At 42.7% G+C, this 24170-nt stretch overlaps 1 protein-coding gene across 2 annotated transcripts in view; it reads right to left on the bottom strand.

Moving 5' to 3' along the window:
- ADAMTS2 (ADAM metallopeptidase with thrombospondin type 1 motif 2) overlaps positions 1-24170 on the bottom strand; it is a 223481-nt gene that overhangs the window by 60181 nt on the left and 139130 nt on the right. The gene's annotated exons all lie outside the window — the stretch shown is intronic.

Below are 24170 nucleotides of genomic sequence, written 5' to 3'. Positions count from 1 at the left end.
GGAAAGTTTTAGGCTGCATGCCCTGCTAACCATATGATCTCATTAGGAGCTCCTTGCCTCCTCATTTACAGACACGCCACTTCTGGTTAAACCACATTTTAGCACAGAGTTTGCTCCACCCTCCATCCATCAGTGGGAACTTCCCCGCTGGGCTCAAAGCAGGTCCCAGCTGCCAGGAGGGCAGCGGGTACGGCAGCCAAAGTCTGCCTGCAGTAACCTGCTCCCAGCATGGGAAATCAGTCCAAGTTCCAAGTATTTGAGATACGGCGTATGTGGGCCTTCACCAAATACTTCTGAGCATCTCCAGGGTTAGGACAGCCAGCTCATATTTGCAAAATGAATGCATGTTAGCAGTGTTGTGCAGCATATTGCACAAAGGCGGGCACCGTTCTCTTTCCTCCTGGTCACCCATACAGCAGCACAGAAACTTAAATCTGGGACACGCTCAAGAGTCTGCCTGAATCAGAGTTACAAAGAATAACGAAGTTGAAACCTACGGAAGTGGCAAAACGTAGGAGAACTTTTAAAACCGGGAAAGAAAAAGTCTTTTGCGAAGGATAAACCAATTAGCACAGTGACAATGGCCAGGTGGACATGGTGGCAAACGGCCAGATGAGAGATGCTAAGAATAACCACAGCGAGTTGTTGCCAGGGAGACTTTTTTGGCATGTCACAACAAAGAGAAAAGGTATTACAATGCTAAAAAGAAAAGTTGAAAATAAATTGATCTCATCAGGGCCACAGTCACACAGTGAATAACACAAAGAGGAGAGATAATTGCTCTGCTAAAAGATTAAGTGAAAGCAGGGTAATTCAATATGGTCGCCTAAATTTTTTATTTTTTATTTTTTTGCAAAATGGTGCAACATCTTGCGTTATAATTTCAACTTTCATATTTCAACATAATAGTCAAGAAGGTGAAATGAAAAGAACTGCAAATCAAGCAGGCAAACAAAACAGCGTGACCTTGTTGAAGAGGAGCATTTTGAGAACTGAACATAAAGTTTTTCCAGCAGTAAAACTCATCCTTCAGAACATTTTCAGCTGTCAGCCCAACTACAGCAAGTACAGGTTTCACAATGCAGCACCGAGCAATGAATAAGCAAAATGTTTATAACTTAGTGATTAAAATTAAGCTCAAAAAGGGCAAAAAAAGCTACTCCGTAGAAAATTAATCGGTGGGCCAACCTTTAAGTTTCACTGACTTGGCTGCACCTGGAAAATGCTTATCTTGTAGGAATTTTGGCAAGTCATTGCAAACCGGCCAGAGCTGCAGAGCCTGACTTACAGAGCACGTGGTGAGACTGGCTTCCCACATCCCACTGCTTTGCACAGCCCACACTACCCCAGGAACACGGCCTCGGTCCTCCAGAGCATCCCAGTGCATGCAGACATGCACAGCCGGCTTTGCTCTAAACAAACCACACTGAGTAACACAAGGGGGGCTGAGAGTTCTCAATCTCATTTGCAGCTAATGCGAAGTCAGAACACAAAATTCAGATAGATGGAAGGGTTTCCATGGTACAAGCTGCACTGCTAAGGGCTCCTTCCATCCTCCCAAACACTAACGAAGCATTTATGGGCTACTGGAAGTCCAACCTGCCACCAAGATACTTAGTGTATGATCCTTATTCCAAGCATGACTAAATTACAGCAAATCAGCACATTAAATGAGCTGCCTCGCTGACCTCTGGCTTTGCAGGTGACACATCTAACAATGCCACTTGCATTTTTAACAGAAAGAAATGCCAAAGCACAGTGAAGGACTTGAATAACAACAGGTTACAGGAGATGGCAGCTGTCTTTCCATAAGCCAACTGTTCTGCAAGAAGGGGAAATTAACTTTTAATTACAGTTTAACAAACAAACTCTAAAAAAACAGGTTAAAAGTCGAATTCCTACCCAGGATGGGTGAGGGAGGTGGGGCGAGAAGAGAGGGAAAAAATGAAGAAATACATATAATAAACAAAGATCATTGGAAATACTATTGAAACATAACACCTGAAGCCAATGTACATCTTTCCAGAACTTCTGGCATTAACCACCGACCTACATTTGGTAATGGCTCTGAGTAGGAGCTCTTGAGTGAGGCATGAAGTCTCACAAAGTTGTAAGTGATCCAACCAAATGTTTTCAATGTCAAGTATAACAAACACAGTACAAATCTCATCAGTGCAAATAATGAATCACACAAACGACAATGCAAACAGGCCCCCGTTCTTCCACATAATCATAATGATCTTTTAATTAGACAAAGCAAACGGTCCGCTGTGTTCACCTTGTGCAGAAAAGCAAAAGAACAAAGTCTTCCAAATTCAAGGGTGAAAAACATGTGCAATTTGAACTGCCTTTAAGTTCTACCAGCTTCTTCTATTTCTGAGAATATTACACCAGGAACCATGAGCCAGTCAAGAAAGAAAAGTGCTGATTGAACGAGAAGAAAACATCGCTCGGGCAGTGTGAGCAATGGCACTGGGATGTATGGTGCCTTGGCCACTGACACTGGCAGGACTTGAATCAGAGCAAGGAGGAGTTATAATTTTATGTATGTTTTGAAAATACTCTTGTTGCTAAATCTGCTGGGGCTTTCTGTAATAACAAAACCAGCTGCAATTGATTAAAGACTGTAAGAAAGACAAAACTTTCTTGGAGGAAGCAGGCATTTCTTAAGCTTAAAAATGACAGTAAAAAACCCTGAGAGACAGAATCGGTCTCTGTTCTAGTGAAAGCACAAGAGCTTCATTCCCAAGGCATTTCAAAATCAAGGGCAAAGGCTTCTTTTGTCATTCGTACAGAGAGCTCTGGATCTGTCAGGTCCTACCAAAGGCAAACTGCTAAACACTGCCTCTTCCTATTGCAGCGTGTGGGTGTGAGATGGGGCCCAAAGACAACAGCTGAGAAGAGAGACTTTCTTCTCTTTTCTCAAAAGAGACTTGCAGCCCTTCCCTGCAAGATGTGTTGGGAATGGAGGCCGGTGTGGGGAAGGAAGGGAGGAAAGGAAAAAATGAGGAAGGAAAGAAGACAGATGTATGCATGGGGAGAAGGCAAATCAAGAGGCACAAGCTGGAATAACACCATTGCAAAAGAGGAAAGTGAAAAGAAGAGACAGTCGTCCTGCTGCTGCTTCCCACCAGCTCCAGGGTTGGACCAGGGCTCACTGCTGTCCTGCTCCCAAGCTGAGCTCCAGCAGGAAGGGAGGCAGAAGGCAGCACCCTGGTGTGCGTGAGCAGGGCTCAAACATTGCTTTTTGAGATAAATTTAGCATTAATATCTATGGGCTTGGGAGGGATTAGAGCCAGGTCAACATTCTGTTGTTTAGTTTTCTGGCAGTTCCGAGTTATTTTTAATACGTTTGCAGGTAAATGGACTTGAATACTGAAAATTTTAAGAAGAAAAGGAAACAAATCATTTCAGTTGATCTGAAATCACATTTTTACTTACTTGATATAAAACCAAGCGCTTCATTTCAAACCTCACTTCGGGAAAGCATTAAAAAATATAAGATATTTCAAGGGAGAGGAGAAGAATGGCTTGTTTTAAACTCACTGCCATGAAATCCATTGACAGCTTTAGGGGTATTCATTCCAATCTGTACGAAGTTCAATGAAAATGCAACACCTTTTATCAATAAAAAATCACCCAACTCAATTGTAAGCACCAGACCTAAAGGGGGTTCCCATTTGTCCCCTTCCGCCATCTATTTTACCCCTCTCCTAAAGGAATGATCCTCATTTCAGGACCTCCATATATTCACCGGAATATTTAACTTCTCCCGGTGAGCAGTTGCACTCAGCGCAGTCTGATTTGTCCTTCAGATTGGCTTGTAGCCCATCAAAATGAGGACATTTGCTTGTCGAAGGAAATGAAGCTGGTAGAATGTAATGCTCCTTGGCAGGCTGTGCAAATTCTCCAATAGGGACAAATCAGATCCACTGCACCTCAAAATAAAAGGCTATCAAGAATTACGTAGCAAGGAATTTATCTCCTACTTTAAAGACAGTATCATCTTTGCCAGCATAAGCAAGCTTAGAATGGTCAGAAATTGCATTTGTATCCACTTAGGAAAGTGTTACAAAACTGCTTTAGCATTAATGATGATTCTACTCATGCTGCAGAAAATGAAATCAGACTTTGGAAAGCAAATGCACGATGTCCAAGAAGAAGGGTTGGGAAGCCTTTTTACACACACAATAATTGCTAAAAGGAAAGAACTCTGTATTTTCAGAAGGCATCAGTGTGGTGGCAGGGCTGGCAGGCATTTCTTTTCAGCTACCATTTCTATTCAAACTGTTTTAATAAGGGTCACACATATTGGAAAACTATCAGAAACAATGTCAAATTGAGATATTCAATTCACAGAAATTCATTAAACTATCTTTAAGTGTATCTTTGTTAATTCACGTTGATGTTTAGAAGGTAAACAACTCAACAGCACTTGGAGAACTGGTAGAAGCTGTTAAGGATGATCACACACAGAGCTTCAGATTGGTTCTGTCTGCTGAACTACAACAGCAAATAACTGCTTAGCTCCTAACCTGTTACTTTTGCACAGCAAAGTGGAATTGTCAAAGCCAACAATAACAACAACAAAAAAACACATTTCAGAGTGCCTTAGAAAACTGTTACCTTCTTGATTGCCAACCCAGGGCTTTGCTGACACAAGTAGTAAAAGCTCCAGTAATTCACACCTTCCCCCTGAAACTGGTAAAAACTGAGTCCTTCAAAATCCTGTGTTTCTGCAGCAATCTGTGGGGTTTACCCACACACTCCAAATACTAATACTTAGCAGAACTCCATCATCTGTTTCTGCCTACTTAAAGGAGTTGCCAACCAAGCTGCTCTTAGTTTACTTGACGCTAAAACAGTCTGTTATCAATTAAACAATGAACATCAAATTAAAGGGAGCAAACAGAAAAACTTCCCACAGATCAGCAGCCCTAATGCCATTGCTTACGTTGAATTTCAGGCACCAACAGGTAAGAAAAGCTATTTACAAATACAACCATTTTCTTTACTCTTTCAGAAGGCCAAAAGCTTAAATAAAACACTGATCATACAAACGCTGGAAATCTAAATTATTAATGCATGCGGTGTTAACAGAAATAGTAATGTGTTTCCCCGTAAGTCAGAGCAGAATGCGTTCTCAGTTCTCTCTCAGCAAAAAATATAACTTCAATTGTTCAAGAAAGAAATTTACCTTTTCCCATTATTTCAAAAGACAAGAGAAGCCTACGCAGCTAAACCTACACGGCTAAACAAACTGAAGCAGTAAAAGAATATACTTTCAAGAGATAAAGAGATATCTTAAAGGAAGCACAGAAGTAACATTTTTGGGTAGCTGAAAAAGGCACATTTTGGGTGCCAAGGTCTCTTTGACAGATTACTGTACCCTACGTATACTTCGTATCTCTAATGCAAAACGAATGCCACAAATAGTCTCCTTCAGCCCACCTGTAGTATCTGCTCACACAGATCTGAAACCACAAACAGTGCTGAAGAGTAATGTTTTTTAAAGTTGCACAGAACAGCATTTATTTGGCCAACAATAGTTCCACTGAATTATGCAACAACAAAAAGACACCGAAGTCCCACAGTCAACAAAGACTGCTTGGCTTTGGTGCCCCTGAAGCCCCTGCAAGTCCCAAACAATTACTGAGCACTTCAGAACTCTGCCTGATTGCAGTGCAGGAGCTGGACATGCACGCACTGAAGCTGATGCTGATCAATACCCATCACTTCCTCACTAGTTTCACTTTTATTAGAAAAAAATGATATCAACAGCTGCCACTGACCCACAAAGCCTCAAAAGAAAGCAAAGAGCTGCTGGCATCTCACTGCCTGCTCCTCCCACGTGTCTCCATCTCAACTCTGGGCTGCCATCACTGCAAAGTTTAACTTCTGACCTTTCCATATTTCTCCTAATGCAGGAGAATTTTAATTTATCACTTCTCCACTCTTCCCAATCTATTTCAGGCTAATCTTCTCCAAAATTTCTGGAGCTTTCAGAGAGTTTTCTTGCATTCTGGTCTCAGTCCAAGCTGCCTTACTCTGAAGTGCCGCAGTGCAGCTGAGCAACTCCAATGTCTTCCTGAACAACTGGCTCTCCAAAAGCAAGCTTTGATTTCTTTGGAATGATTTTCAAACCAGACTTTTTGAGAGGTAATAAATAGATAAGTAAATACAGTAGAGCAAAGATTCAGGCTTCATTTCAACACATGTATATTTCAGCAATGGGAGGGCCACACCAGCTCAGGGTACAGCAGGAGGAGGACATGCAAGCATGCAAGACCCTAGATGCTAATTTTCAAATGGCAGAAGCCAGCTTTAGCTGGTAAGGCTGCAAATGTGGCAAAGCTAGTCTGCATTTTCATTTTCTGCAATATAATGTGAATTAAAGGGGTTGATTCACAGGAAGAGCTAAAGGGCAGAGTGCAAAGGAGGGCTGGACCTTATGAGGGAGATGCGGGTAATGTGGGTAAATGCAGGGAAGATCTGAATTTCAGACAGAGGGTTCCAAGACAGTGCTTGAGACTCAGATAAATACTGCCTCTTTTTTCCCAAAAACATAGACCTGAGATGAATTCAGAGTATCTTCATTTTGTACCTCCCTCCCCGCAATGACAAATTCATGCCAACATGAAACAAGTGAAGAAAAAAATCTCTGATAAGAATTAGATTTTTTATGTTCATGGGGTGAATCATTTCAGATAATTACCCCAAATTAAGTTGAAAAACTTATCTGGAAACCCAAGTGATGCTCTGGGAGACAAAAGAGAACATTAGTATTTGGATCAACTAAAATAAGAGGAAAGTCAGTGAGGAACAAAATGTCTGAATCATGAACCTGCCACAATTTTTTCTAACGGCCACAAATTCCAGGTCCATTTGAAGTCCCACAGCAGAGAAACTAAGGCAACCAATTGAACTTCCTTGTGAAAAGGCTGGAAAAAAAACATCCTATAGAGTACAGCATGGGGCCTTGCAGAAATGCCCTGAATTCAGCCAGTGAGACTGAAGCTCATTGTAGAAACCCTCTGTGTTAGTCAAGGCTGAGAGAGGATAACATGCACATTCTCATCCTGCTGTACACACAGCTCCACACCCTTTACCTACCAGGCCTATAGGACTGGACTCAGCTCAGCCCACATGTCACCTGGAGTTCTCCCAGCCAAAGCAAAGATGCACCCAGGAGCAGTGGTCAGCATTCTGCCCTGCTGACACCAGTGGCTTAACTCAGCAGAGCCATGTTTGCACCCTCCCCTTGTGACTCAGAGTAAGCTCCAGGAAACCAACATTCATCCCCAAAGACAAGCCATGGCCAAATTGCAGCTGGATCTTTGGGGCAGGGAAACAGTTCAAGGCAAAGTGTGCACGGGATGTGGAAGAAGGGTGATGTGGGCTTAGGGAGAAGAGCTGCTCTGTTTAGCAGATATGCTTAGAATAAGATGATAGATCCAGAGAGCTGTGGGAAGAGACATCAGTATGCTTCCAGGTGCTGGGCCAGGGAGAGAAATGCCAGCAAAGATCACAGAATGGCTTGGGTTGGAAGGGACCTTAAGGATCATCCAGTCCCAATTGCCAAGATCTGCAAGGGAAGAGAAAAAAAGGGGTGCTGATGGCACAGACGTGTACAGGTCTGAAAAATGTATTTGGGAGGCAAAGTGGACTGATGAGAGGAAAGAAACTAAGTAGCAAAGAAGAAAAACCCAGCTCAGGGAGGTTGGGCCAATGATTGCCAGAGGTTTCATGTTCTCCTGCACAAGCAGCGCATCTTTTGCCAGCTCTGGGTAACACTGTGGGGAGGTGGTAGAACAGCTGTCTCTATTAGGCATGCAACTTTCACCCAGGAAATCTCTGCAGTCTGGGAAATGGCAGTTAATTGTAAAGGGAGGAGCTGTGTTAAACCTGACAGGGCCGAAGACAACGATTTCACGTGGCATTATCTCTAGACCATGGCTATTTTGTAGAAAGGGCACCAGCGCGGTGCAGCACTTTTGTCTGCCTCTTCCTTCCTGGAGAACATTGCATGGAATAACAGGCACACAGTGACACTGAGGCTCCACATTCTCAGCACTGCCAGGGAGTGATGGACACTACAGGGGCTCAGACCCCAGCTGGGATCCTCCGCTTCCCTGCTCCCAGGCCCGGCTGCCCTTCTGCAATGGAAGCAGCTGGAAGCAACAAGCAGTTTCCTCCCGGAGACAGCTGCATTCTCTGACTTCGTACATGCCTGCTTCCTAACGTGAAGCTAGAGAGATGTATAATTATGGATGCAGCATAAGGAGCAGACAAGCTGAATTAAGCTTCCGATCGCATGTCTAATTTATGTACAACTGCAGCAATTACAGATGCAAATTAAATAACTGTGCAGAAAATGGGTTTTATTAGCCAGAACTAAAGCCCGGTAGAACTCACTACCTCATGCACATCTCCGCACTGAATGTGCCTCTTCAGAATGTCAATTAGAAATGTGAGAAACAACCAGGATTTTCTATTTCCTGATCTGAAAAAGGGAGGCTATCAGAGCACATCTTTCTTCCACCACAAAACGAATTGGAGTTCTAATTGGCAATCTCAGAGCAATACATTGTTTTACAGACAGTAGTTTGATGCAACTTCTAAACATGTTATTTATACTCAATCTTTCCTGCCTGACATGGCTGAGAAAAGTTTCATCTAGTAACACCATATGCTTTACGTACTCAGATCCAGAAGAGACCTTCAGAATTTAAAAGTTTAAACTCAAAGCTGAGGGGCACCGTGCTTAACTTTGCAGTCCTTCTGAGATTTGGGATGTTGGAGGTCTCTTATCATTGTGCCAACTGTGTCCAGGGCACTTCTCTCTCAATGTTTTTATGCTGAAAGCCCTCAAACCTTCTGTCACTCAGACTTAGCACGGAGTGCTGCCACAACTAAGGAGCCAGTGCTAGTCTGACAATTTGTTTAAAAGCAAGAAAATACATTGTTCCTGTTGAATCACACTTAATCCTGCTGCATAGTTCTTACATAATTCCCTGCTATGTGTGATTCAGTCTTTTATATATATATATATATATATGTAACACGAGCACCTGGACAAGAAGCTTATATGTGCCATTGTACCTACAATCTCTGCCTGATTCATCCGTTCTTTGGCAGTAGGAAAGGGTTTTCCTGGCTGCCCCCATTGAGTCTACCTGCCACCAGCTCTGACCTGGAGCGACTGCTGCTCGGTACAGGGGAATCCTTGCACGTCCCTGCACAGCCACCAACACGCAGCACAGACACAAGCCAGGGTGCCCAGGTCCCGTAGGGCAATTCCCTGTACGTATCTCCACCCAGCTGCAGGCAGAGCCTTACGAAGGCTGCTCGCATGTGCTCCAGGAGGGGTGGCATTGCCCAGTGCCCTTCCCCAGGGGGCTCTGCTCTGCTTTAAAATACCCAGGTTCACTTCCACTCACTCGCTGTCTCCCAGCAGACCTGCTCCTGCATGCTGCCCCTACCCTGACCCCGCGCTTCGCCTGCCAGATCGCAGCGTGGATGCTCCTTCTGGATTCAGAAACCTTCAGAATTTAAATATACCACGTTCGCTGACTTCCCCTTATCTCTTGTGGCAGTTATATCCTCAAACAACTCCAGCAAATTACTTCAGCATGACCTCCCCTGTCTGAATGTCTGCCAGGTAGTCTTAATTAAACTGTGCATTCCCGTCCACACGCTCCACAACACCCCGAGGAGAAGTTTCCAAGATTTCCTCATTGTGTATATTCCCTTGGATCATCTTTCATTAAACAGCAATAATGATAAGCAAAATGGAAGAGACAAGAATACTTCTGTATCTGCACAAAAATAGCACACAAAATAAATGACCAGAAATAGGTTATCAGGAGCAGCCACCCCACACTGACGTCCTGAGTTCTGAGCTCTGCCTACAGCTGCTGAGTGGAAGTGGAAGGTCTTCATGCGTTGTGCTGATGAACACCTGAATAGAATCCAAAGCTGTGTTCAGAACATGGTTATGATGGGATTATCTAAATTGCTAGAAGGGAATGCCCACAAGCACTGATTTGGCTCATGATTTAACTAACAGGAGCATGTACGTGGAATCATTTCCAGCTTTCATAACTAAGAAACTCATACCAAAGGCATTATTATTTGATAATTCAATTTTTATGTTGCAGATTTAGATTCAAAAGTTCCAGTTTCCGTAAAAAGCTTTAAGAAGCATAACTCCTTGTGAATTCATTCCAATGCTGCACCTCTTGATAGTCTGAGTGGGGCAGGAGCATCCCAGCAGAAATCAGTCCTCCAACCCAGCACAGCTCATAGTCACATCACCAATGCTGCAGCAGAACAGCAGCAGGAGCCTGCTCCATAGCACACAACATCCAGGCAAGGTAAGTGTGGCAATGGAAGGCACAGGTTTATTAATCCTGTCAAAAAATAATTTAAGGAGATTTAGGATTTACATTTATCCCTTCATTTAAAAAGGTATTTTAAGTCCTGCCTTTGTTTATCGTTGTATTTTGTAGCTGACCTATTTCTGTTCATAACTAACGCTGGGGTTTAGCTTTACTCCAGGATCAGGATAGCTACTGAAAAATGATCTGAGTTGTATTTGGACTGATGCAACAAGATAGTTATTCAAACACTGAGTACAAGACTGGATGGGACCTGAAAGCCCCTCTGGTACCAAGCCCTGCTGCGAGCAGGGACACCTCCCTCCACATCAGGTTGCCTTGACTGTGGGGCATCCACTGCTTCCCTGTGCACCCCGGGTCAGTGCCTCACCACCTCAGTGTGAGCAAGAGAAAGATCAACTTGATTCTTACTTGATTTTGTGATCCAAGCTCAACTTTGTACAGCTCAGCACACAAAGAAGTGCTATATTTGTAACAGCACAATGAAATCTGGCAGCAATTCCACAGCAATGCATATGGAAGGCCACAATGTCATCTCCGCAAAGTCATTTTCACAAGAGAAGTTCCTCACACCTACAAGTGAACAATGCCATCCAAAAATCCCTTCCCAGCAACTGAATCCAGACAAGTAACAGCCCAGCAGGTCACACCATAGTTATCCTATTCCTGGAGCAGCTGTGGAAGAAAAAATACCCTTTCATTAAAACTGATGTTTAGTAATTCAGGAGGTCACTCATGTAACAGTATCTGCTATTATCCCTACAGCTGGTGGTTGGTTGGTGAGCACACCCATGTGGGGCAGAGGGCTGGGAGTATTTCAGGGGGAACGAGGAGACAAATTATGGGAAAGTGGGAAGATGGGTCTTAAACACCTGGCCAAAGTTTGCCTCCTTAAAATAGACCAAAAAATCAGGAGATGCTTTTTTATAGAAAAATACATCTACTAAAAGGGCAGTTACGGTCATTCTCAGTGGTCTAGAGAACAGGAAGCTCTATGTGAGATAAATGAATGACACCACCAAATGCGTGGGAACATCCATTTCGGATTTGGACCTTGTACGTGCAACTGGTGTGAAACCACCAACAGGACTCAGCATTGACATCCGTGGTTTGTGGGCAGCTCTTCCATTACACGGGCAGGATACAGACTCACTGTAGCCAGAGATCTACTGAGAACGTCTAGCTAGAAGCCATCATCTTCCTGCATTGCACACAGCGCATCTACATTAAAAATTAATGAAAGTACAGCCATCAATAAAGACGGGCAAAAATGAATACTACATGCAAGAGGTTTCTGTGCACCTGAGAGTCGCTTTCAGAATTCAAAGCAAGGTATCATACATAATTACTTTGTTAGTGCAGAATCCCAAGAAATCAGTGCACCATCAGATGCCATCAATTCATGCAAATTATGCAAGCTTTGGAGCACACTTCCTACAGAAGTTCACCAAAACAGAAATCCCTTAAGCGTTTAACTTGAATTTTGTTAAAGTTCATTTAATCTGCCTTCTTAAAGCATATTTACAAAAGCAAAAAAGATCAATAATTCCACCATTAAATTGCATTACTTTGCAGAAGTAATGTGGGACAATACGTTAAGTAAATGAATGATAATCCTTGAAATCTCCGCACAGTGGGGCAACAGCTTTAATAGCAAGTCTTTGCTAAAGGGAAAGCCAGCAATTCAGACTACTCAGCCCATCTACAAGGCAACCTTAAAATAACAGAACAATTTCATACTGGAAGCAAGTGGAGTAACATTAAAAGACACTAGCATAACAATTTATAGCTATCACAATTCTTTTTGACAACATAAATTCCCAGTTTCAACAGTCGGAGTAGGTGAAGCTTTGAGCTCAAAGAGCTCATTGATTCAAGACAGTTTAATTCTGAAAAATCGATCATCGTGCATTTCCTCCAACACTTTATTTGTAGCATCCTCCTATAGAATTTATTATTATTGCTTTCTGCTGAAATAAAAAGGGTGATTCCATCATTACCAGCCCTACTAAATCATGATTTGACATTTTGTGCCTGACTTCCTTACACAGAGGGATATCTTGGCTTCTTATGAAGAACATTATTAAGCATTTCTCAGCTATGTTAATAGTTGGTGGCTATTATTTTAAGAATTGTTTTCTCTGAACAGATTTCCCTTGCCCCACCTATGTCATGTCAAGCTCTTGGAATTACCTCTAAGGGGAAGGTCATTTTCAGCTTATAAAGTATCTGTGGGCAAAAGCCAGAAGCTATGAACATGAATTTTTCATTATATTAATTGTCCTAGTTTGACTATGGAACACGACTCCTCAACGGATAGAGAATTTTAATTGTGTGTGAAATATTCAGTCTTCATAAGCCCCCTTCCTAACCTTTGTTATACTGGAGGGAGCTTCTGCCAGCAAACACTGCCTCTTAGCTAATGTTCAACTTTCTTTGTAATTCATTTTCTTGACCTTTTATTTTGACATTTTCACCCCATATATTAATTTCTGCCTGCACTGACTACTGCAGCATTATAATCATTTAGATATAAACCTTTCATCACTATTTTTGACTTTGTTAGAAAACGCCTGGTATCAAATAACAGCAAATTTCCCATTAATCAGCTGGCCTTTCAGAGCAACAGGCTGCAGCAAGGAGGGGACTGCCCCAGAGCCCTGTATTGCCCAGCGTGGGTCAGCAGGACCTCGGGCCTGGAGAGCACAGCAGGGAAGCGAGGAGCAGGTTGGCCTTTCCCAGCCCAATCTTGGCACTGGAGGATGTGCCCCCAAGCCTTGCCCGCACCCAGCTCTGGGGCAGGTAAGGCCGAAGCACGAGGAGGCTGGAAGCAAAGCGTGGAGCCAAATTCCTCTGTGATGCATGGTACTGGGGAGGGAGGCTCCCTTGTTCTGTTTATGTGATGCCTGGGATGAGCCCAGTGCTTGAAACTTATACAATGAAACCTGCATGATGCATATTTTTATCTACAGCATACCTGTACACAATTTATTACAAATAGGTAAGAGATGGTGACATACTGAAGAAGTCCCATTCAAAACTTGGTTTTCTCACCTGGTTTCCACGTTCAATACAAGGAAAACAAACCACACAAGGTGTTGTTCAGGTGACGGCCTCCAGCAAGTCGGTGCCCACTGGCTGTGACACCTCCCACCCAAAGTCCTGCAAGGAGAGATCTCTCTGTGTATAACAAGCACTGGATTCAGTAGCTGCCCTCCACATCTCTTCTCTTTGGGATAGAGACAAAAGCCAACAAACTGACCAGGTGACCACAATATCCCATTGCACCAACGTGGATTGTGACCCTTGGCAGCTCTGCTGGCTGCTCTTCCCACAGCACAGCAGCTTCTAAAGTAGCATCTTTAAAGGGACAGGCAGGTGTTGGAATGACAAACCATTGCAATCAAGGGAGATTTAATTTTTCAAAGTGCCAGTCTATGGGGATTTAACTAATTTCCTTCCAGTTCTGTTCCACAAAATACCATAAAAAGTATTTAAACGTTTCCACAGCAGCCGCCTTCAGAAATTCTCTTGGATGCGATTGCTCTAAATGCAATTCCAGCCTATTGGGGTTTTTCATCTTTTAGCTGCGCTGGAGGAATTGAAGGAACTTCACAGCTGTCACAAATTTTTGATACCTGGACAGAAGAAATTTTCAAATAATGTGAGCAAGAAGCACAGATGTTCTTGCATTGTTCTTCCAGCCTCCCTTCTTCCTGGGCTCCTAGTTCTGTTATTTACCATGGAGACTGGTGAAAAACTAATCAAAATATGTGGGTGAGTTGAAGTAACCTTGTCAATAATTCTGAGAAGCGGGTATGTGTGCAGCGGAGCAGGAGACACAGAAAAACACAGCAAGGCCATTTCAAACATCATAAAACGTGAGTTGCAGTCGCACTGTGAAACTGTATGGCAGAGGAAAACACCCACAATTCTATTACCCATCCTTTTCTTTTACAAGCTAATAAAGATGTAACCTGATTGTTTGCAGGCAGGCGCCGCCAAGTATTCCTCATGTGGAGATCCAAGCTATCATCTAGCATCATAAACATTAAACAGGCTGCAATTCTGGAGCGATGTTTGATGTGCAGGATAAAGTGGAACAAGAAAGGAAAAGAAAGGCCCAATACCTCATTATGTACAAGTGCCATATTTCTGACGCATTTGCCGTAGTAAGAAGTATGTTGGGATGTTACAGGGATGTTTGTGTGCTCTCCAGGTCCCATAAGGCACTTTGTTTCTCCTCCTTCCTCTCACCCAGGTCCTGCCTTTAGACCTGTCTGATGTTCATCCTTAAACAAAACTTCCTCAGTTCCAAACTTCACAAGCACGTGTCCAACTCCAGATACTAATAGAGCTTTTCTCATCAATTTAGCCACAGTTTCATCCTAATGTTTGGAAAATAAACATAACAGAACTAGGAACACAAGCATTACTAAGTAGGCATCGTCTGTGCCAAAGACAATCCTCTCACTGATAGGACTGTGCAGCCTCTATCCCATATCTCAAGTTTTGAAGACCACCAAGATAATGTTTGGGTATATCATGAGCTCAGCTGATACTTCATTGGACTCAAGAATTCCAACTGTGATCTTTACTTCTACCTTGCTAGAAGAAGCAGAGAGCTCACAACCAATGCCCCACTACCCCCTAAATACCATTTCAAATCTATCTGTGTGCAGATTATTTCAAAGCTGGATTCCAGCTCACTGCAGTGTAATGTTATTGTGAAACTTCTGGTAATGGGAAAAGAGTGAGCAACAGAATGGTTATTTATTAGAGCACATTGTAGGAAAGAACTTTGTGCCCATAAAAGCACAGCCAGGCCCCACAGCTCTGTCCAGACACCAGCACTGCTATTTAATCGCTGGAGGATATTCAGAACCCTGGAACTCGAGTCAGTAAATGAAACAAGGGAAGCTTCTCTCCTCTTTAACTGTTAGAAGGAATTTTCAGAAAAAAATCTGAAAGCCAGCTATATGGATATTTTCAGTACAGCCACCACAGGTAGTTCCACAGCAATCTTACACCCTTTGGAAACATTGTGCTCCCCTATGGGATGGAAATTCCTGACACATGCCTGGATGCAAAGTGGCCCAACATGCCTCCTGCCTGCCCCCACTCTATTCTGAGTCCCTTTGGAGCCTGGTCCACCAAAACATGTCCAGGCAACAAGACACTGATAGATGTACGAGGAAGAGGACACCATGGCATTTCCCATGAGTGCCCTCCTCCTCACGTGGGAACAAGAACTGGCACGGAGACACCTTCTTTGAGGAGAGACTCTGCTTGTCTGACCTGAATCAACAGGAGAGGGACTCTGGCAGCCAGCATGCTGTAGTAGTAGACAGCACAGTATTTCCTCAAGTACTATTGCAGGGAAAAAGGATGGTTTAGGTTTCCTTTACATTCCTGTATCTTCAATTGCTTGGATTTCTTTGAGTGTAACCTCAATATCAGACTTCTTATTTTTGTTCTAATTTAGGAATAACTGTATTTCCCCTACTATTGTTTTAGGTTACTCCGGATAGTAATTTCAATACACATAGTTACTTTTGTCAACGTGCTATTATCATTCAAAAAGTACTCTGATTCATTTGCACCAGAGTTGGGAGTAACAGAAGTCAGTTAAATTAGTGTTAGGGAAGAACAAGGTCAAAACCTATCTAACCTTAAACTCAGAAAGATGCTGTCTGCATGGCTAAAGAGACATAATTCTGCTTTTAAATAGTATCCTGTGCTGTGCCAACCTCAAACGTTAACTAAAAGCTGGCTCAGTAATAGCATGAGCATTTTGTTTTGTTTAGTGAGTGGCCTACAGTTCAGTGAGTAACAGAGATTGTATTTTGCACGGAGGGTAATGAGCCCTGAGAGGTATGCACACAGTCATCTCCATAAAGCAAAACTCTCTGCACTAAAGTTTGTTAATGTCTTCTATGAGACCTTTCCATTAAAACACATTTCATAAAGCCACAGGTTCGTTCTGCCAAACCCATGCAGCGAGGCTGACTCGTCAGCAAGCAGAGCTCTGGAAGACCTCAGTCTGTTTAACGACCGCGTTAACAGAACCTGCATTTACCCAAAGGCCAAGAGCAAATTGTACGTTGTGTGGTTTCCCAAGAAAGCTACCTGAATGGGAAACCATACATACAGATATCTGTGCCCATGCACAGACCTTTCTTTATTTTGCCTAGGGATAAATTCAGTCGGCACGAATCCCATTCTTCTGAGATCCAGACTCTCATATATTAGTTAGAAAGAGGACTCCAAAGCGACCGACCTCTATATTTGTCATAATATCCAACAAGATCCTGAAACTGCCTTTACAGTAGGAGATAACTTAATTCAGACTCTGAAATTTATGCTAAGGAATAAACAAGACAGAAGAGAAGGCTAAAGTCATTTATTACAAATACACAAAAGAAATATCACTACAACTCCTAGATACGATAGATTGTTTTTCTACAGGTCTGAAGGTCAGTGGATTTCAATGACTGTGGAAAAAGGGAGCACGTTAAGTCTGAAGCTGAAAATCCACCGCAGAGAATGTCTAGACAGCGAGCCTTAAATCTCACTCCTAAATCAGCCAAGCTGCAGCTCCGCTGTCCCTGCCATGCCGTCATGCCGGGTGCGAGACCAGGCTCAGACGAGAAGTCCCCAAACACCAGCATGAAGATTAAACTCGAGCACCTGGGGCAGTGCCCCGGGGACAGCCCGTCTGGCAGCCGATCCCACTTCGGGCAGGGATGCTCCACGCACCAGCAGTCTCTCTTTCATTTTTTAAAGGTGTCAGTAAAATTCTGACAGAGCTTTCAGGTGGATTTAACAAGCACATCTGCTGCAGCAGCGAAAGAAAAAGGCAGCAGCCAACCTTTATGCTTTCAAACAACAGATCTCCAAACACAAGAACAGCTTGTTCCATTACAAAACAGCACAGCAAAGGCACAGGGAGCGGTCCAAACCCAGAGCACACTGCCCAGCTCTGTGCCACATCCTCACCTCTGCATGTATATAGAATCACAGAATCATTAAGGCTGGAAAATACCTAAGATCCCCAGTTCCAACCCCAGCCCACCCTCTCACGTCCCTCAGTGCCGCATCTCCATGGTTCTCAAACACCTCCAGGATCGGTGACCCCACCACCTCCCTGGGCAGCAGTGCCACTGCATCACTGCCCTTTCGGAGAAGAAACTGTTCCAAATATGCAACCTGAACCTTCCTTGGTCCTCCAATGTTTGTTCTCCAAACATTTCCACTAGCTGTTCTCCATTTTTAATAACAGCAGCTCCTCCAGTTCTTATTAAGTTCAAATATGCTCTGAAACCATTAACTCATCATCATCAAAAGTTTAGGGTCTGTTTTTCTCCACAGAAAAGAAAGTAAAACTCCCTTTACCAATTTTTAATTGCACTGGCTCCACAGATTCAAAGACTTGGATACAAAGCCATGCTGCATTTCCATACACCAGAGGGTAAAAATCTGTTCGCTGTGTCACTTTGGGTGATGCTTTGCTCAAGCACAATCCATCAGGCCTCGTTCACTGTGAAGAATGCAATGCAGGGAAGGAGTGATAAACGCTGTTAATGCCCAGCCTGAGAACACACAGGGAAGAGATGACAGTACAACTAATTTTGTGGGAAATGCTACCTCCTAGACATGGCTCTCGATCATTAAACAAAGACACTGTGTTATGCTACATTAGGCTTAGATGCGCTTTTGTTTAATCCATGAAAAAATAAATTTAGCAGATAAAAAGACACACAGCAACTTGTTTTACCTCCCTTTCCTCCCCCAAAGCATATCCTTTCTTTTTTCCTGGATAAAGAGAGAAAGAAGTCATCCCATTATGACTGCGCTTTACCCTTTGCCAGCCCTTAGTTTGACTACCTCTGATTTCAGAAAGGATCCCAGAGCTAATAAACAATTAAACCACAGAGGAAAGCCACCTGGAAGATGTACAGCAGAAGGAATTAAAGAGAGGCAGGGCTGGGGTTTGTTTTCTTTTCTGGCCAAGCAAGAAAATGCAGAAACATTTTGAGCAGTCCAATGGCTGTATGTAGGATTCATGATATGTGTCTTAGGAACGCGGTAGCAGTTGTATACATGAACATCAATAATTTCATACAGTTGTTCCAATGAGGAAAATAATATATAAAAGCTAATTTAAAAAAGAATAAATGGAAAGAGAGAGAAACTCAGGGTGCAGAAAATGAAATGTCAGAGAGCGTCACAGGCAGAGGGTAGTATGGGAATAACAGATCCAGAGCAAATCTGCTGGAGATGTTGAGAGCTGAAAAAAGATCAAAGTGATAAGAAGCAGGAACAGAAATAACCTTTAATTCTGTGCCTATAAGAGGATGTGAAAAGAACGCTGCACCAAAGGCCAGCCAAGGTAACGTGGACAGGGGTCTCGTCATGCGTCGGGAGCCACGATTATGTCAATGCAAACCTGAGGGGCTGTCCTACTTTAAGGAGTGCTCTGCTAAATGCACAGCACAGAAAGTCTCTGAAACAAAGCTGGAAGATCTGCTTGTAGCTTTAGCAGTTTTCTAACTCTTCAGACATATTCACCACTGTAAATGCACATTCTCACTCTTCTCGTAGATGTGGAGGCAGGCCAGGGCCACGATCTGTAAGTCTATTTGTGGCATCACTTTTAATCGGCTGACACAACAGAGGAACAAAAGACCAAGTCCTGCTTTGCACTCAGCACCCTGCTTTTCCTGCTCTCCAGGTGAGACACTCGGAAGCAGTTCCTCATCAGACTCCAAATACCAGACTGTCACAGCCCCGGCTGGCCACTGCTCCCATCCTTAGAAAATAAGCAATTAGTAGATTGCCTTATAATTAGAAGTCTTCTAATTATTGCTTTTCTACTGAACAGGTACAAACTTTCCCAAGTACTACACCAGCATCTTTGAAAACACCTGTTTCTACCCTGCTTCATTTTGAATATTAGGAAACATTTCTTCTCAGAAAGAGCAGTGATGCAGTGGCACAGAATGCCCAAGGAGGTGGGGGGCCACCATCCCTGGAAGTGTTTGAGAACTGTGGAGATGTGGCACTGAGGTTATGGGCATGGTGAGGTGGGCTGGGGTTGGACACATGGATCTTAGGTCTTGTCCTATCTTAATGATTTCATGATTCTATACCTCATCCCCACCCCACAGTGCCAGAGAATGGTTGAGGAATTTATAGCTTGGCCCTGACCTAGAAATCCCAGAAAAGTTTATCTCTATTAGAGCTACAAACCCTGTTTTGCAAAACTTGAGATCCTTCAGAAAACTTGGCTAAAACCTAGGGAATCGCTGAGCTTTGAGCAGTATCCGAAATGAACCACAGGAAAAAAATAAGGCTCATTCATCACTAATTAAGGGCTTAACTGACATTACCAATGCTTAGCATATGTTCTTCCCTATTAGCTTCCAAGAAAAACAACAGGCCCACAAGATTATTTTGAGCATGAGTTGAAATAAGGTGAACCATACCTTACGCCAATAAAGTTTTCCAGAAGGAACAAACATTTTGTTTACTCTGAAGTCAACTCTAAGACACAAGACATTTATCCAGCTTCAGCACACGGAGCCACTGAGCAGCCATGTTGCCAGCAAGCTGAACTCAGCTTTATTCCTACTTCTTAACTTCAGACATCTCAATCTGCTCAAATAAAGCTGATCTGCAAGAAAAGATATTCTAGTAACATCAGTTCCCATTAAACAAGCACTGAAGTTGCAGGTTTTTTTCCACAAGATAATTTTAGAGTACTCCACTGGCTATGAATGGGGCTGAAATCCCACATACCTGCACAATATTTTCTCTAATGCACATAGATGCACTCTATACTTATATTTCTGATGGGAACTACCTACACCAACCCCTGTCACAGACCTCAACAAGCCTAAAATGGTGCTTTGTGAAACACAGAATTTGCTGCACCAAGGAAAAAACTAATCCTAAAGTGGATTTCTTGCCATATTACGGTCTGTAACCACACAGGGCTCACTAACTTCCTTATCTGCAGGCACATATGGAGTCCCACAGAACTTGCTGTGATGCTTTTATATATAAAGGTTTATACAGCCAGAGGCTTGGATGTGATTATTCATGAATAAATAACATTTCAAAACAGCAGTTAGGCGTTATGGAAAATGTCAGATGCAGTTCATCTCATTTACACATAAGTTTTTATCATCATCATTCCATCAACATTCACGTTTCATCAACAATAACAAACAATGCTATTGCTTGTTAAACAGGAAAAAAAATCACTTCTATTTTTAAATGGAACACCCATTTAATAAAATGGTGTGTTTATCTATTAAGTTTTAAAAATCAGTGTGGTTCCTACTAACGCCAGCAGAAAACTCCATTGATTCCACCGGGAAAGAGGTCAGGCTTCAAATATGTGCCAAAAAAAAGTAAGTTTTTCTATGAATGTAGAATATTTATACCATTGAAAGGCCGAGAGGTGTCAGGTGCAACTGTCACAAGACACCATGTAGGAGGGGTGGTCTCCTGGCTGGTTGGGATCACCCAATGTCAGGGCAAGGAAGGGCTCAGCCCAGATTTGGTACCTGTGTGTGGACCGAAAGCAAGCAAAAATCTTGCCACTGCCTTCAAGGATCAAAATGTTATCATTCAAAGTGTCACCATTTATTTTGCAGTGTCCTGCTACATAATGGTTTAACAGGCTTACTGCCTGAATACTCTTAGGACTCCCCACCAGCACCATGTTATCTTTTGCTAGAAGCCCAGCATCTTTGGGATAAGCAAATAATTTGTACCAGGCAGATTTTCATGCACCATGAAAAGGTCAGACACATCCAAGACTATTTTTAGCGTGTATTTACTGCTCATTCCAGTCTGATTTATGCCTCCTTTTAAATTAGGGAGTTATGAATAGCATAAAGTTACAGTACTATAAAATTCATTTAGGAAACATCTAAATGGAAAACCTAATGATCTGTTCAGTGACCCAAGAAAGATTTAAGTGTGATTAGTAACTGAAACAAAAACTCACCCTCTCATGATGAAGGACAGTTGGTTTAATCATTATGATGCTATAATTTAATCTTAAACCAATTATATTTATAGCCTTGCTAGTGTCTTATGCCATGTCTGGGAAAATAGTTTTATCTCTTAAAATGCAAGCAGAGCCTCAGCAGATGGGATCTTTGCAGACAATCGCTGCATCCTGGTGCCCAACTGAAATGCTGCAGGAAGCCTGGCTTCTGCCAAAAGCATTGCTCAGCAGTTTTCAAAAGTGAGGCCTTTATGAAAGGATGAAATATTGTAGTTTAGCAGCTACCTTCAAACATTAAGGCCACCTGTTTGCATTCAATGGGCAAATAAACAGGATGCTTGTTCTCAGATCTTCAAGCCAGCCAAACTGGCTGTGCAGAACCATTTACCCTCCACAGTGTGCCGAAGTGGACTGTTTGGTTTAAGAGATGCTAAGTGTTGAAGCTGTTCCTGTGGAGAAAGGTTGTGTGCTAAGATCCGCCGAAAGGGACTCAGTGACAAGAACATCCCAGGACATCTCACCTTTGGGAGAGCACCAGGTGCACTGCAAAGTTGCTTTGCCTGAATTCTGATCTAAAGGGGCATTCAGCATTATTTCAGGGGTTGAAGGTGGAAGGACAGGATAAGAAGTTTGTTAAGTGAAGCACCTGGATATTCTGTAGCAGCAGAGGAAATAGAAAACACAGAATCAGTGTATACACCCATAAAGCCTTGAAGCACTGTAATGAAATCTTGTCCACGTAACCCATAAATCATGGTTGTCTAGCCCAGTGTGGGCAGTCTGAGCAAGATATGGGAGCACTGTCCTCTCAGCTCTCCCACAGAGCACAAAAGGAACACTGGCCATCATACTGGAAGCCATGCATGCAGCTTGGCTCATGTCTCACATACAGGAGATGTGGGAAGGCAAGATGAAAGTGGTGTATGCAGCCAAAAAATCCTGCAGCTCCTCAACACCCGAAAGTTTCCATTCCCACCAAACATGCTCTAAAGAGATTCTAATGCAGAACAGGGGAAAAAAAGTAATCTCATTTGTACTCATAGTGAACAGGGTGGGAAAAGACTAGAAGAGTTCAGCTTTTGTCCCTGAATGGCAGCTACCACAGTAAGAACTTCGCAGCCACAAACGGCTGTAATGAGGGGAGCCAAAGTAGTCATTTATCTCTTCTGGTAGTCCATCTGTGCATTCACCTCTCTCTGAAAAGGCTCACTTTATTCCATGCATGTGTCCAGGGAAGGGTCTTTCATCCATCCAATGCCAATAACCTAAAATTCTGCCACTGGAGACTTTACCTGTCTCTCAGAAACTATAATTGCTTTCTTGGTATCACTAATGAGCTGAAACTCTAACCTACATTCAAGCTGTCAAAACTTGAAGCATACTAATGCTTATGAAAACCAACACCTCTCTTTTCTCTGCATATAACATACACTATTTTCACTAATTAAACTGTAGATAAATAAGAGACATTTCAACTGCCTTTTCACTTCTTAGACTCATGTTACTTTACTTGACGAAAATATGTTTTACTTGAAAAAACTAGACTAACTTCAGGAAGAAGACCATGAAAACAGATGGGCTAGTTTATACAACGGAATACAGATTAGACCCTTATTAAAAATAGCATTTCTAGCAATGAACCAAAAAATGTTTAATACCAAAATTTGTTTTCCTACATCCATAGGAAGTGTAACTATATTGCCTTCCCCAACTTCCACACATAACGATCAGTCAAACAACTTCACTGAATTCAAGGTAAAACAATTAAGCTGAACACTACCTGCTCATTTGGAGCCCTACATGGATATACCTTATTGTCTCACTGAGTTCATGCACACAGGGAAAAGAGATGGGGACACAACAATCATGTTCTCCATTTTCCAAACTGATGGTGCAGTGGCCTCAGAAATAACTTCTGCTTAGGAAGCTGCAGTGCAGGTAGAGAGAAAAATAAAGGCAATGAAATGAGTTTCTTGCAAAATGAAAGGGAAGGTAAGGGCTTAGCTGGCTCCTGCCATTTGTCAACTGGCTGTTTCACCAGGAGGCATGCAGGAGAACAGAGCTGTAAAATTAATTGGACAGCATGGCAGGTGATCTATGCTTTGAGCAGGTCTTTAAAAGCAACCTGGTGCCAGGCTAAGGAGCCTCTTCACTTTCATTCATCTTCAACTAATGGTTGCACATTGCATTACTAGATACACAAAAAGACTCTCAGCAGTCAGCGTTTTAATAGCTCTTTACAGGTAAATATGACAGGCATTTAGAAAGCCACCTTCTTGGCTATGTAAGTTTTAATAATTCAGCAATATTAGCTGCGTGGAATAAGAGAAGCTTTTTTTTTTTTTTTTTAAACTCAGAAAATAAGATGGGGTGGTTTGTCACTGTTCCTTTCTGAAGGAAAGTAATTTCTGCTCAAATTCTCTCTTTTCAGTAATGAACAGTCTTTGCTCAGCAGCTCCAGCCCTCCGCCCCACACAAATCTCAAGCATCCACACCAATGGGAAACCCGTTAAATATCTCCGTACCCACAGATTTGTTGCACAATCCACATTTAAGGATCATCCACTCAGTACCCCCAGAAGGAATATCAAATGGGTCGCACACAGTTTGTGAAACTTTAGCTTTATAAACTGCTTTCCATCCCAGAATCCATCACACAAGGTCTGTCCTAGAAAAATACTATGTAAATATAGTAGAATTTCCTGAGGCGCTGCTGCTGTTACTGGTACAGCACGTCGTACAGCTCC

Source organism: Meleagris gallopavo, chromosome 15 (genome assembly GCF_905368555.1).
Source record: "Meleagris gallopavo chromosome 15, MGAL_WU_HG_1.1, whole genome shotgun sequence".
Taxonomy (NCBI): domain Eukaryota; kingdom Metazoa; phylum Chordata; class Aves; order Galliformes; family Phasianidae; genus Meleagris; species Meleagris gallopavo.
The sequence above is the reverse complement of the archived record's forward strand: the minus strand, read 5'-3'. Positions and strand labels throughout refer to the sequence as shown.